General features: G+C 40.0%; 1 protein-coding gene and 1 non-coding gene across 2 annotated transcripts in view; one reads left to right on the top strand and one right to left on the bottom strand.

Annotated features, from left to right (window-relative positions):
• The window catches only part of LOC145414371 (muscle calcium channel subunit alpha-1-like), a 1,622,725-nt gene that overhangs the window by 427,473 nt on the left and 1,180,372 nt on the right, over positions 1-14,880 (top strand). The gene's annotated exons all lie outside the window — the stretch shown is intronic.
• Positions 6,799-6,917, bottom strand: LOC145414476 (5S ribosomal RNA). Its single transcript, XR_013899895.1, has one exon. It is a non-coding gene; the product is annotated as a 5S ribosomal RNA (ribosomal RNA).

Genomic DNA, 14,880 nt, shown 5'->3' on the forward strand with positions numbered 1-14,880 from the left:
AAAGTGCCTCGGGAATGGAACAGGGCCATTGTTGTACCAATTTATAAGGGAGGAAGCAAGGAAGAACCCTTGAATTATAGACCAGTGTACCTGACCAGCATAGTCACAAAATTGTGCGAGAGAATCCTGAAAGACAGATGAATAAAATATCTGGAGGAGGTGAACATTTTGGCTGAAAGTCTGTTTGAATTCAGAAGTGGAAAGTCGTTTGTTTCCAACTTGTTGAGCTTTTACTCAAGCGATTAACGTGCTACAGGATAGAGACAGTTAGGTGGATTATCTGTCATTTGGAGAAAGCCTTTCACCAGGTACCCCACAAGCAACTAATGTGGAAACTGGAGCACATAGGAGGATTGAAGGGAAACCTGCTGGAGTGGATGAGAGACTTCTTGAGAGACAGACAAATGAGGACAGTAATAAAGGACAAGGTGTCTGGATGGAGGGAGGTAACAAATGGAGTCCCACAGGGCTTGGTGTTAATGCCAGTAATGTTCCTGATTTATGTAAACGGTATGATAGATGGAATGAGCAGTTATGCAAGTTTTTTTTTTTTTTTTGCAAGAAAGAAGGAACCAAAGGCCAGGAGCCCACAAACCATTCTTTCCAAGAAAAAAAAAAAAAAAAAAAAAAAAAAAAAGAGAGCCAAATTCAAGATCTGTTCATTTCGAGATGCCTGGACACACAGCGTTTGAAAGACTGGAGATCATAGGAAGTAGGAAACACAGACAGAGGGAGACAGTTCCAGAGTTGACCTGTAAGGACTGGGAGTAACAGTTAACTCTTGCATTAGAGAGTTGGACAGAAAAAGGATGAGAGTTTGTTGCTAGACGGGTGCTACACACCCATCGTAGAGGTGGAGGGATGCAAGCAGACAATTCAGAGGAGCAGTGACCATTGAAGTAGCAATAGAAAAGAGACAAAGTTGCAGTAGTGCGGCAAAGAGACAGAGGTTGAAGGGAGCCAGTAAGAGGAGGAGAGTTGATGAGACAAAAAGCCTTTGACTCCGCCCTGTTGAGAAGAGCTGTATGTGGGGAGCCTCCCCACAATGAGAGTTGTACTCTAAACAGGGGCAAATAAAACCCGTGTATAAAGTCAACAGCTGTGCAGGGGTAAAGAAGGTACGGAGTCGGCTTAGCACACCTAATCTCTTGGAAGCAGATTTTACAAGAGATGCAATATGATCTTTCCAAGATAAATCCCGAGTGAATGAAACCCCAAGCATGTTCAAGGATGATGCAGGATTGAGCTGGATATTATTAAACATTAGTGGGTACTCCTGTGGAAGATTGTGTCAGGTTGATTGGTGTAAAAAGCTGAGTTTTTGATGCATTAAAAACAACAAGATTATTTGTACCCCAGTCAGAGATACGAGCTAAGTCAGACTTTAGGTGTGTCATAGCCTCATCCCTTGTTTGTTGAAGGAACTGTTGAGATGGACGTTGCGGGAACTGAGTGGAAAGAAGAAGGGTGTGGAATCATCAGCATATGAGTGGGTAAGGTTAAATGTACAGTACCTCAAAAAAGTATCCGAACACATTTGTGAGGAAACAAACTGAAAACTGAACGAAAGATCTGAAAGACGACTGTTGCCTTGCCGCAAGTGCTGGCAAGGTGCTGGTAGCCCTGAGGACTCCAGTTGCCATTGATATATTTATACTGTTATCATTGGCATTTTCGATAGCTGACAGGCTAATTATTCTCATATATGTGTATTATTATTATTTAACCCTTTTCAATACCAATACACATTTTGTGGTGATCTATTTTTCCTACCTCATGACGATTTTATTCAGAGAGAGAGAGAGAGAGAGAATACACGACGTCTCGGTATAGAAGGGGTTAAGGGTGAAAGAATGACCACACAAGTAGTCTTCTCCTTGACTATTCATTGATTCAGTATAGGTCACTATTTGCCTATCACCTCTGTATATCATAGGTAACTGACCTAACGACAGTAACTGTTATGCCCATAGTAGATTGGTTGCATGATAAACAGCACATCATTGTAATACAACCTAAGAGACTCCATGATAACCCATGACATGTTTTGTAGGCGTTTTACTAACAAAAACATACATTTTTGTGTGATAGGCTGCAGGTGAATACGGGTCACACACATAGGACGGCATACACTAAATGCGTGACATTATTTTATTAGTATTTGGTCTAGGCATCTCCAGCCTCTAGCACACTGTTCAGCCTCCTTGGCATGGATGTCACGACCTCCTGAGTCAGCTGCTGTCCCTCTACACCTCGAAGGTATTCCCAGGCTTCAGACACACTGGCGATGAGCGTGGCACGGCTACGGTGATGAATGTCAGGCATGTTTGCAGTCATGGCCGCCCAGATGTGCTCAATAGGATTGAGGTCCGGGGATCGAGGAGGATGCGGTAGAACTGTAATTTCAGGGTGTTGTTGGAACCACCCCTTAACAGCCCGACAGGTGTGAATGGGGCTGTTATCATGAAGGAGATAGAATTCTTCACCCTTATCAAATAACATTGCCCTCACAGAAGGAAGTAGGGTCTCCTCCAATATCTCCACATATCTCACACCTGTGAATCGACCCACACCCACATCAACAAGCTCTCCAACACCGCCCACATGCATCCACCCAAATACCCCAGCGGTGATGCGTCCGCTTCTCCCATCGGCCACAACGTAATCTGCCTCGTATCTGAAAGCAAAATGGGTCGAATGTCATATGTGACTAGAATGTTACTTCGCCTTCAACAACATGGGCATTGACTAGACAATAAATCGTGGGACACATATGCTTGCACTGGATGAGACATAATGATCAATAATACCTTGTATTCCTGGGTCTCCAAACAAAATGAGGTCGAAGAGGTTCGGATGAAAACGTTTTTTCATCACAGAACACGACCCGGTCCCAAAAGTCAGGTGACATGTCGGCATAATTTAGTGCAAATTCCATTCACTGTTCCATGTGCACATCTGTCAATCGGGGCTTGGCTGCTGGTTTACGGCCATGTAAGCCAGTGCTGTGGAGTCGGTTGCGAATTGTTTCATCACTGCCACGTAGACTAAACTCAGCTCGAATACTGGGAGCTGTGTGAAATGGATCCGCACGTATGGCAGCAAGTATGGCCTAGACTGGATGGAGAAGATACGATTAAGTAGTATATAAACCATGTCTATAGTTCTTAGCATCAGCATGTGTATTATAATCGCAAACCTCATCCTGCTGTGCAGATGTGCAGCGTGGACAACCACTCCGAGGTCGGTTGTCTGTCTTGCCAGTTTCCTCATAGCGCCGTATCCAGAAAGCAACGGTTTGTTTCGAAACACCAACCTGTCTGGCAACGTCAGCATTGTTGTAGCCCTCCATGTGAAGAAAGAATATACATTGTCATGTTTCATGTGAAGTCTCCATGGTGAATGGCGATTCCAGGTAGGAGGATTACTACTTCGACTCGGACACACTTCAGTGGAGATAATTGAACAGTAACTAGTGCCGTAATGGGACTGCTACACTGGGAGGCTACAGAATGACACTGGTTCGTTCATTGCAATCACTGTCAGTTCATATATCCGTGTATGGCAACTCAGACTTCGTTTGGTTAAAGGATGATTTATAGAATAGGTTATGCTAAATATGGCTGCCTAATACTGTTACTGATAATGGTTCATATGTTATGATGTAACATTCTTGCCGTATTTTGGTAACCTTACACACACTGTGCAAGTGATATTACAAACCATTATTAGCAACCTTGGATGTCGACTAAATGCTTACCAACCTTGCCGAAACCGCCTGCATGATCCACAACTTACGTTTTCGGAACTATCTACCCTCGAGTGAGGATACTATTTTGAGGTACTGTACATCATAGAAGGTCATTGGTGAATGACAGATCCCTGAGAAACACCACTGTTGATAGATCTAGGAGAAGAATGATGGCCATCTACAACAGCGGCTGTAGAACAACCAGAAGGGAAGCTATAGATGAAGGCACAGATGGAAGGATAGAAACCATAAGAGGGCAGTGTAGAAATTAAAGATTTATGCCAGACTCGATCAAAAGCCTTTGAGATGTCAAGTTCAGTGGCAAGACTTTCGCCAAAGTCTCGAAAGGAGGATGACCAGGAGTCTGAAAGGTAGGTGAGAAGATCACCAGTGGAGCTTCCCTGACGGAACCCATACTGATGATCAGAAAGAAGGTTGTGATAGGAAAGATGCTTTAAAATTTTGCTGTGATGCAAAGATCTTGAGGAGAACAGAAGTTGAGGAAGACTGTAAAATGCTGCAGGTGAACCTGAATAGGATTCATGATTGGAGCCAGATGTGGGAAATGAAATTCAACACAAAAAAATGTAAAATATTGGAAATGGGTAAAAGTACCAAGAGGCTGTCACTGAATTACATGATGGGTAATGAAGCAATCACAAAAGCAAGAGAAGAGAAAGCTGATCCAGGAGAGTTTGTCACCTGAAAAACACATTAACAACATAGTTAGAGAGACATATAAACTCTTGACTAACATGAGAGTGGCATTTTATTACATGGATGAGGAGATGATGAAAAAGTTGATATTGGAATATGCGGCAGTAGTGTGGTCCCCACACAAAATGAAAGATATGAACAAGATTGAGAGAATACAAAGAACAGTAACCAGGATGGGCTCGAGCCTGGCATATCTGTCATACAGAGAGAGGCTGGAAAAGCTGGATCTGCCTTCCTTGGAGGAAAGGAGAGAGAGGAGTGACATGATTGCAGTGTTCAGGACCATGATGGGAGTAGATAAAATTGACAGAAAAGAGATGTTTGTATGGGATAGGATGAAACTGAGGAAGCCAAGCTGCTTGAAGGATATCAAGAAATATAGTTTTCCATATAGATGCACATACCTGTGGAATAGCCTGGACAAAGAGATCCTCCAGCCTAAAAGCTTAAATGAGTTCAAAGCAAAATTTGACTTACGAGAGACAGGGACGGGACCCCACAAGCGTAGCACATTTCATGTACGTCACAGCTAGGTAAATACAACTAGGTAAATACACACACACACACACACACACACACACACAGCAGCAAGAGAAGTCAGATGCACATTGCTTCACCCCGCTGTTGGCCGCTTCTGGCCACACCTATTAGTATCATTATATTCATCAAGCTCAATACTATGCAAAATAAAGTAATGTCTTATAAAGTAGAGAATGTAAAAGCAAAAACATGTTGTCCAAATGAAAGAATGCATCAAAGTCAGTGCTCCAAGGATTTCACTGACACAACTCAAACATCAGCAGGGGTGTTGTCATATCACAAGGTGGGTAGCAGGGAGATTCCAATTTGTAAGTAAAAGTTATTTTTCTATAAGATAGATTACTTTGGAAAAGTGGCTGCAGAAGGTGCTAAGAGGTGGAATAAAAGTAGAAAACAGAATGATGAATACAGAAAACCAGTTGAAATGGAAATACATAATATTTTTGGAGAAAGTAAATAAACTTGAGAAAGCTTTTCAAATGGAAATAGAGGCAATAAAAAAGGAACTATGCCTGCAGAAGGAAAACAGTGAAGACTTAGTGAAGGAAAAAAAAAAAAAAAATGAAGACTTAGTAAAGGTAATTAACTGAAAAGACACAGCAATAAATGAGCTGTTAGTTAGGATAGTGTCACTAAGAAAGAGAGCAAGTGAAATGAGGAGAATAGTACTCAACCTTGACAGATTCTTGGAAAAATTTAGAAATGATACTACATATGCTGAAATGGTTAAAGTGAAGAAAGAGATAGAAACCAAGTTCAAAGAAAAGGCATGAGAACGGAAGTGAAAGAAATGATAAAAAGCAGCCCAAAGTTGATTAAAAAGATGGCTGATATAAATAAATCTGTAGTAATCACTGGTATGGATGAAGAAGAAATAAGAAACAGAATCTATAGAGATCAAAAGGAGATGGCAGATATAATGAACATATTGAAAGAATTATCAGAGGATATTTGTGATAAAGATATAGAGGAACACAAAAGGTTAGGGAAATATGAGAGAAATGAGTCAAGGTCTCCAAAATTAGCCTTCCAGAGTGTGAACACTGTTGAAGAAGTATTAAAAAATGCTAACAAACTCAAGGAATCAGAGGAATTTAATAAAGTATGGATGAGGGAGGGGGGGGTGAGTTGGGGGGAGGGGAGTCAAATGGTGGGTGACAGAGTGACTTGGAGGCGTTTTGTCTGCGGCCACCCTTTGCGGGATTAGGGCGTCGGGCTATAGATAGATAGATGGATGAAAAGATGCCTAACTCAGGAGGAATGGGGATCGCTAAAGTAAAAGAGGGAAGCAGTAAAAACAAAATATAAGGAAAGATCAGAGGAAGAGAGGAATAAATTTTATTGTTTACAAAGTAGTAGGGTTGCAAGTAAGAAAGTGGTACATAAACAACAGGGACTTAAAAAAGAAAGGTAGTAGACCCAAACTATTTCAAATATGTAAACAAAATTATTAAGACGATGTACTCAAATGTAGATGGAATGGTATCAAAATTATTAGAGATAAAGGAATATCCTGTATATCAAAGAAAAGGAACCTCATATTATTTGCCTCACTGAAACAAAATTAATCCCAAGGATATCCAGTGACACCCTAAATTTTGAGGAATATAATATATAGAGAAGAGAGAGAAATTAGAAAAAAGTAAGAGGAGGTGTGATATTCATTCATTCATTCATTGCCAGACGCCATGTATCCCAAACGGGGTGGCCAAGGGCTTAAGAGTTAATTGTTTTACAGGGAGGGGCACTAATCCTCCACCAACCCCACTTGACACGTAGGGAGAACGTTATGCCAACAGCATCTGGTGTTCCCAGGCGGTCACCCATCCAAGTACTAACCAGACCCAACATTGCTTAACTTCGCTGATCGGACGGGAAGCGGTGTACTCAACGTGGTATGGCTGTTGGCCAGTGTGATATTAACGAAGGAAAATCTCCAAGTTAAAGAGACAGAACTAGATAAAACCCCACAGGTAGAATTCGTTGCAGTAGGGATCAACACTTCTGAAGGGAAAATAATGGTGACAAATTTATACACGTCACCCAAAACAAACATTTGGGAAAGAGGAGGTTACGAAGACTCAGCAGAAAGTACAATACAGAGTTTAAGAGCCCTACAACTGTACATAGAATGGAAGAGAAATGTGAAAGAATTATATTGACTGGAGATTTCAGCACATATATAAGTCGGAATACTCTAGATGTAAGAAGCTATGAAAGCTGTTGGGATCAAGAGCTCCTGGATCTTGTACAGGAGTTTTTCCTAACACAGCATGTATAGGAAATCACCAGTAAAAGAGGCCTAATTGATCCATCATTATTAGATCTTATATTTACTAGGTAAGATAATGATATTGACAGCATAATAGCAAAAGTGACCATGCTGTATTAAATTGCAACTTCAAGATTGCATATGATATAGTTAGTGGTAATGAAAGTTACAAAAAGTGCCTAAACTACAAAAGGCACATATCATTTTCTAAAGAAGTCATCATCATCATCATATCATCATCATATCATCATCATCATCATCGCCATCATCGTCATCATTATTATTATTATTATTATCCAATCCTGTGTTGCCCCATGAGGAGCGTAGGAGCCTGGGGCTAGGCATTTTGATCCTGACGTATAAGATGAGAGTTACCAGCCTTACATATCCCTGAATGGCATTACATGGGCAATAAACCCCAACCACCCCTTGGATAAAAACCTGAAAAGGCTCAATCCGATTGGCGAGCCTTAAATTATCCACTAAACCACCAGGCACCATAATTTGATTATATGGTTACCACCCAGCATAGTAAATGGTTTCTTCATGTACAGGAAACCATTTGGCTTGTCACTCAGTGTAGAGTCACCCGTAGACAGAAGGTTGAGGAGAGAATGAGGGAAAGAAAGACAGAGGTTGAAGGAAGGAAGAGAGGAAAGAGCAGTCGCCTGAGAGCAGCACTACATCGAGTAAGTGGATGGTGAGCACCCTCACTTGAAGTACTTTATAGAAATAACTTATAAATGTTATATTTAGAAAATTCTGTGAATTTTATGAAACAGGATTCCCAAACTATATCCCTCAGCACAAAGAAGCAGAAATAAAGAAATGGTTTAATACAGAATGCAAAAAAGCAAAAGAGAAAAGAGATTTGCTGTGGAATAGATACAGAAGACACAATATTGAAGGGACATAATACAACTGTATCCACACATCTACTATCCAGTCCTGTGTTGCCTCCTGAGGAGCTCAGGAGCCTGGGGCTAGGCAAGTTGCTCCTGACATTTAAGATGAGTGACCAGCCTCACTTATCCCTGAGTGGCATTAATTGAGCAATAAACCCCAACCCCCCCTTGAATATAAACCTACACAGCCTCAATCTGATTGGAGCACCTCAAAAAGCAACTAAACCACCATGCACCATAATTTGGTTATATGGTTACCACCCAGTGTAGTAAATGGATTCCTGGTGGACAGGAAACCATTTGATTTGTCACTCAGTGTAGTCACCCATAGACAGAAGGAAAAGAAAAGAATGAAGGAAAGGAAGACAGAAGAGGGAGTGTAAAGTCACCCATAGGCAGAAAGAAGAGGAAAGAATGAATGAAGGAAAGAGAGACAAGGAAGGAAAGACGAGAGGAAAGGGCAGACACTCAAAGCAGTACTTATCGAGTGAGTGGATTGTGAGCGCCCCCACTCACCGCCTGTTAACTATAAATGGCAAGAAATGATTATAGAAGGATAAGGAGAGGAGCTCAAAAATAGTTTGAGGAAGACACTATATAAAAAGAAGTGATCAACCGAAGCTGTTTTATAGTTACATCCGAAGTAAAACCAAAGTTAAAGATAAAGCACAGTCCTTCATTTGAGAGGATAGTCTCTATTCATGAAAAAGATATTTGTGAGGTTCTAAACAAAAAATTCCAATCAGTTTTTGCCGAAGAAAGTAGATTTGAGAGAGATGGTAAAGAACATGCATGCCCACACATATTAACAAATATACAAATTGTCGGAGCAAGAGTTACAGGAAGAGTGTGGCAAATTAGACAAGGAAAAGCAAATGGTACTTATGAAATTTCATGTTGGGTATTACATGAGTGTGCAAAAGAGTTAAGCAGACCATTATATTTAATATTCAAGAAATCCATAACCCTGAGTAAACTACCTGATATATGGAGGAAGGCAAACATTGTTCCCCTATTCAAGAAAGGAAATAGACAGAATACTGACCAGTATCTCTGACCAGTGTTGTAAGCTATTAGGAAAAGTGATAAGAAAAATTTGGCCAAACCATCTGGAAAAATACATTATGATAACAGAAAGACAGGAAAAATCATGTGTTACCAGTCCATTAAACTACTATGATAGAGTTACAGAAACATGACAGAAAAGAGAATGATGGGTAGACAATATCTATTAGGATTTCAAGAAAGCATTTGACAGAGTACCGCACCAAAGACTTTTATGGAAATTGTACCATCAAGGAGGAAGCGAAGGTGGTCTGTACTGTTGGATGCAAGATTTTCTCAGAAAGAGGGAAATGAGAACAGTACAGTAAAAGCCCTCTCTTTCGGCATCTGGTCTTATGGTATTTCTGGTCTTTTGGCAGTTTTCATGAATAGTCCCATTACGAAATTTCTCTGATCTTCTGGCACATATGCTGAGCTGATTGTTCAATATGGCGCTGTTGGCACTAGATCTAGCGCTTTTCATAAGAGTTTAATGCCAATAAATATTAGATTTTCTTATATAATGTGTCCTGAAGTTCAGTTTAGTGCGAAAGTTTAAACAGTTCCCCTACACCTTAGTGCAGTTTATAGTTGAGCTTAGCAATTTTGAAGATTTCTGCTTGCAAACATTGCATGTGCCATTGACCATTATGACACGTAAGTGTCTGGCTTTGTGATTGGGACCTTTCAAGAGTTTGGAAACTTTGTCATGCTATTTTACGACCATCCTCTTGTTTTCTTGTTGCAATATGGCCTCATCTATTGGAAACTTTACTGGCGTTGTGAAAAAATGCACCCATAAGGTGCTGACTGTCACCAAGAAGTTTGAATTATTGAAAAAATTTGAAGCAGGTGTTCCTAGGAAGAAGATAATGGAAGATTTCGGTGTGAGCTCTTCCAATATATTCAACCTTAGTAAACAGAAGGCCGATTTAGTGCTTAGAGTTGACCAGTAATACTTGCTAGACACTGTGATTGCATAGAGGTGACTGACCATGACTGCTAGAAACTTTTTGGCAGGTTTTCCCGATCTTCCGGCAGTTTTTGCTGTTTCGGCACCTGCTTGGTCCTGTAGATGTCAAATGAGAAGACTTGTACTGCACAAAGGGGAAATCACTCATCATGGAGAGAAGTGACTGGTGGAATTCCACAGAGCTTAGTGCTGGCACAAATTATGTTTTTATTTTAAGTAAGTGACATTGACAGCAACATTGAAAATGGAAACTATCTAAATGTGCTTCCTGATGATGCAAAAACACAAAGGAGAAAGATGGAGAGACGTATAATCTCCTGACTAACATAAGAGTAGCATTTCATTACATGGATGAGGATATGATGAAAAAATTGATAGTGGCCATGATCCGTCTTAGGTTGGAATATGCGGCATTAGTGTGGTCCCCACAAAAAGGGAGATGTAAAGAAGATGGAGAGAATACAAAGAATAGCAGCCAAGATGACCCCTAGCCTGGCAGATCTGTCATACAGGGAAAGGCTGGAAAAGCTAGGTCTGGCTTAGAAAAAAGTAGGGAGAGTGGTGACATGACTGTAGTGTTCATGGCCATGGTGAGAGTAGAAGAGATTGATAGGAGATCTGTTTGAATGGGATGGGAGAGTAACAAGAGGACACAGAATGAAACTGAAAAAGCTAATTTGCATGATGAGTATCAAGAAATATAGTTTTCCATATAGATGCATAGACCTGTGGAATAGCCTGGACAAAGAGATTGTCCAGTCTAAAAACTTAAATGAGTTCAAAGCTAAACTGACTTACTGAGAAAGAGACAGGAGCCCACGAGTTTAGCTCATTTCCTATATATCACAACAAGGTAAACACACACACACACACACACACACACACACACACACACACACTTAAATGATATGGTAAATGGAATGAATAGTTATGCAAGTCTGTTTGCTGATGATGTAAAGATCTTGAGGAAGGTAGAGGTTGAGGAGGATTGTAAAATACTACAGGAGGATTTGGATAGGATGCATGATTGGAGCCGGACGTGGGAAATGAAATTTAATGTAAAGAAATGTAAAATATTGGAAATGAGTAAAAGTACCAGGAGGCCATCACTGAATTATTTGTTGGGTAATGAATTAATCACAAAAAAGAGAGAAGAGAAAGATTTGGGAGTGCTGGTCCAAGATAGTTTGTCACCAGAAAAGCACATTAACAAGATAGTTGGAGAGACTTATAAACTCTTGACTAACATAAGAGTAGCATTTCATTATATGGATGAGGAGATGATGAAAAAATTGATAGTGGCCATGATCCGCCCCAGGTTAGAATATGCAGCGGTAGTGTGGTCCCCACACAAAAAGAAAGATATAAACAAGATTGAGAGAATACAAAGAACAGCAACCAAGATGGTCCCCAGTCTGGCCGATGTGTCATACAGAGTGGGGCTGGAAAAGCTGGATTTGCCTTCCTTAGAGGAAAGGAGAAAGAGGGGAGACGTGATTGCAGTGTTCAGGACCATGGTGGGAGTAGATAAAATTGACAAAGAAGATCTGTTTGTATGGGATAAGAGAGCAACAAGAGGACACGGAATGAAATTGAAAAAGTCAAGCTGCTTGAAGGATATCAAGAAATATAGCTTTCCTTACAGAAGTATAGACTTATGGAATAGCCTAGACAAAGAGATCGTCCAGTCTAAAAACTTAAACGAGTTTAAAGCTAAATTTGACTTATTGAGAAACAGCGACGGAAACCCACGAGCATAGTACATTCCGTGTATATCACAATTAGGTATATTAGGTAAATACTTAAATATTTGGAACGACTTAGACAAAAAGGTGGTGCATGAGAAAAACATTCATGTGTGTAAAGGTAGACTTGATAAATGTGGATATGGAGACAGGACAACACGAGCATTGCTCAATTCCTCTGTACTACAAATAGGTAAATACACACACACACACACACACACACACACACACACACACACACACACACACACACACACACACACACACACACGGGTCGCCGACAGAGACGGACCTCTTCCAGGATCGTGGGGAAATAATCGCTGAATCACCGATGAAAGGAAGCTGAGCCTAATTGTGACTGTGTTAATGAGTGCATGAGTGGTGGTCCCATCAGACAGTAATAAAAAAAAAAAAAATGCGGTTTCGGTCATAAAAGGGACAAGATAAAATGAAAACAGAAAGTCTCCATATTGTTGAATCATGGAGGAAACGGACGGTGCGTTCTTTACGATCAGTGAGAAAGAATTTGAGGGCATTTGTGAAGAGGATGTGGGAAATGGAAGTATTAAGTTGAACCAGACAAGAATAGCAGGTGTAGAGAAAACAGCAGAGAGGAATGACCAAGAGATAAAAAAGGTATGGGCAGTAATTAAAGAGTTACAGGAACGGACCATAGAGCAGGAAAACGAGATCAGAAGTTTAAGGAGTACACTGGAAAAAATCTGTACATGTAGTGACGAACAAGAAAGGGAAGTTAATGAATTAAAAGTGAACAGTGAATCAGCCTCGAATGAAATAAAACAGCTTAAGAGGGAGAATAAGAGGTTGGAAGAGGAAAGGGACATGATGAAAAGCAAACTAGATGAGTATGAATCCAAATCAAGAATACAGGAAGAGCACATGAAAGAAATCAAGGAGCAACATAAAGGGTGGAAGAAAATTCAGGAAGAGGGAAATGTAAATTTGAGAGAGATTATAGACCAACAAAGCAAGGAAAAAGTGGAGAGGGAAGTGGTTAGTGATGTTGAGAAGTAGAGAATCTTTAGTTAGAGATGTAGCAGATAAGAAAAAATGTATAATAATTTCAGGAGTTAAAGAAAAACGTATGACAATAAGATCAGACAGAGAAAGAGAAGAACTGTGTAAGGTTAAAGGAATAATATCAATAGTCATGGAGGAAAACAATGAAGCTCAAGAAGAGATTGAAGAGGTGTTTAGGTTGGGAAAGTACGAGGAAGGAGGGGCAAGGTCATTGAAGGTAAAGTTTAAGTTCCAAGCAACAGTTAACGAAATTATCAGTAGAACATGGAAACTATCGGACAAGGAAGGGTTTAAAAATGTATGGACAAGGAGAGATGCAAATGAGGAAGAAAGAGCTAAAATAAAGGACATAGTAAAGGAAGCAAAGGTAAAAAACGAACAGAAAACGGAGGAAGAGAAGACAGTGTTTTATTGGAGAGTCATCGATCAGAAATTAAGGAAGTGGTACCAGCGGAGAAAAGGAGAAAAGAGGGTATAGAAAACATCAAAAATCATTGGAAGGTGGCATATACTAATGTTGATGGTTTAATATCGGCAAGGTTAGAAATCAACGATCTTTTGAGGATACCTGAACCTTATGTTATGTGCTTTGTAGAGACCAAGTTAAGAGAAGATATTGATGTTCATATGGGAGATGGTAAATACAAACTGTGGAGAAGAGACAGAAAAGACAAAACAGAAGGAGGAGTGATGATAGCAGTGAAGAACAACATAAATGTAGATACCGTGGAAATGAGAGAAGGCAGGGCTGAAGTGATAAATATGAAATTAGAAACTGGAGAGAATAACAAGCAAGATATGGCAGTAGTGTATGTTCCCCCTAAGACAAGAGCATGGAGTGATGATGAATACCAGGAAATGCTGTCAGACATGGCATGTTATTTACAGAAACTGATTGAGAAAAGCAACAATATAATTTTAATGGGTGACTTCAATTGTAAAGAGGTGAACTGGGAGGAATGGGACTCAGGAGGCAGTGAGGATTCGTGGGGCACTATATTATTAAATATAGCAATGAACAATGTGATGACGCAATGGGTCAAAGAAGAGACATGGTTTCGAGGTGAGGACACACCAGCAAGACTAGACTTACTGTTTACCAAAGAACCTGATGTAATAGAATCCTTGAAATATCTGTGTCCTATTGGAAAAAGTGATCATGTGGTCATTGAGTTCCAGATGATAGCAGGGAATGTGGAGCCAAGAGACGACCTTTATAGGCAGTGAAGGTACAACTTTGGGAAAGCAATCTTTACAGGATTGAGAAAGTTTTTTGAAAATGCAGATTGGAGAAAATTCAGAGAAACAAGAGAGATACAGAGGAAGTGGGGTATTTTTCTAGACCTGTATAATTTGGGAGTGGAAAAATTTGTGTGAAGAGTAAAGGGGAAAGAAAACAGGAAAATGAGTGGTTTAATAGAAGGTGTATGATAGCAAAAAAAGAGAGAGACATGGCGTGGAACAATTGGAGAAAGAGAGGTAACAACAGAACAAAGGAATAATATAAAAGAACTAGAAATGAATACACAAGAATACACAGAGAAGAAAGGAATTTTGAAAAAGGTATAATAGACAAATGTAAGGATGAACCCAAACTGTTTTATAGATTTGTTAATGGCAAACTGAAACAAAAGGAAGGAATCACCAGACTGAAAGTAGAAGGAGAGGCTATAAGGATTCGGCAATGCAAGCAGAAATAATGAACAAACGTTTCCAGTCAGTTTTCACTAATGAAAAGGAGTTTGTGGAAGGGAAGGTAGTGACTAGAAATGTAGTGATAAAAGATATAAAAGTGGAAGTACAGGAAGTGTATAAACTACTAGAAACTCAAGATGTAAGGAAAGCCCCAGGACCAGATGAAATCTCTAATTGGGTACTGAAGGAATGCAGAA

This window comes from Coenobita brevimanus, chromosome 99 (genome assembly GCF_032717465.1).
Source record: "Coenobita brevimanus isolate Jiangsu-jjx chromosome 99, ASM3271746v2, whole genome shotgun sequence".
Lineage (NCBI taxonomy): Eukaryota > Metazoa > Arthropoda > Malacostraca > Decapoda > Coenobitidae > Coenobita > Coenobita brevimanus.